Source organism: Limulus polyphemus, unplaced genomic scaffold (genome assembly GCF_000517525.1).
Source record: "Limulus polyphemus unplaced genomic scaffold, Limulus_polyphemus-2.1.2 Scaffold590, whole genome shotgun sequence".
Classification (NCBI taxonomy): Eukaryota; Metazoa; Arthropoda; class Merostomata; order Xiphosura; family Limulidae; genus Limulus; species Limulus polyphemus.
In genome coordinates, this window is record NW_013666200.1 from 513921 (window position 1) to 515054 (window position 1134).

The following is a 1134-nucleotide window of genomic DNA, read 5'->3' on the forward strand; positions in this document are numbered from 1 at the left end:
AAAAGTAGCAAAACGTACAACAGCTGGTGTGTTACATGAAGATTACATAATGTACAACAATTACTCATGTAGAAAAAGTAGCAAAACGTACAACAGCTGGTGTGTTACATGAAGATTACATAATGTACAACAATTAATCATGTAGAAAAAGTAGCAAAACGTACAACAGATGGTGTGTTACATCGAGTAAATAATTATATCTATACACATGATTACTTATAAGGAAAACTACTTTTAAAATCATACATTATTTACATGTACATACAATTGTAACGAACATTAATAAAGAGAGATATAAATTGTAAATCTAATAAGGTGAAAGGAACAAAGTATTACTAATATACTTAATCAATTCAGGACAAAATGCATATAAAGTAACCGAGACACAACCACCAGAATTTTATTCCACAATTCACCGATGCATCATCTACCGATATTTTAGTTAGTTTTGATGCCCAGTGTCTCTTTACTAAAGTTCCAGTCAAGGACGTTGTCTCGGACATCCGTACCAGAAATAAAGCCGAGAAGTGTATCTTTACTAAAGTTCCAGTCAAGGACGCTGTCTCGCACATCCGTACCAGAAATGAAAGCCGAGAAGTGTCTCTTTACTAAAGTTCCAGTCAAGGACGCTTCCGAGACGGTACGGATATTCTCGGCTTCATTTCTGTGTATCTTTACTAAAGTTCCAGTCAAGGACGCTGTCTCGGATATCCGTACCAGAAATGAAGCCGAGAATTGTATCTTTACTAAAGTTTCAGTCAAGGACGCTGTCTCGGATATCCGTACCAGAAATAAAGCCGAGAAGTGTATCTTTACTAAAGTTCCAGTCAAGGACGCTGTCTCGGATATCCGTACCAGAAATGAAGCCGAGAAGTGTCTCTTTACTAAAGTTTCAGTCAAGGACGCTATCTCGGATATCCGTACCAGAAATAAAGCCGAGAAGTGTATCTTTACTAAAGTTCCAGTCAAGGACGCTGTCTCGGATATCCGTACCAGAAATGAAGCCGAGGGGTGTATCTTTACTAAAGTTTCAGTCAAGGACGCTATCTCGGATATCCGTACCAGAAATAAAGCCGAGAAGTGTATCTTTACTAAAGTTCCAGTCAAGGACGCTGTCTCGGATATCCGTACCAG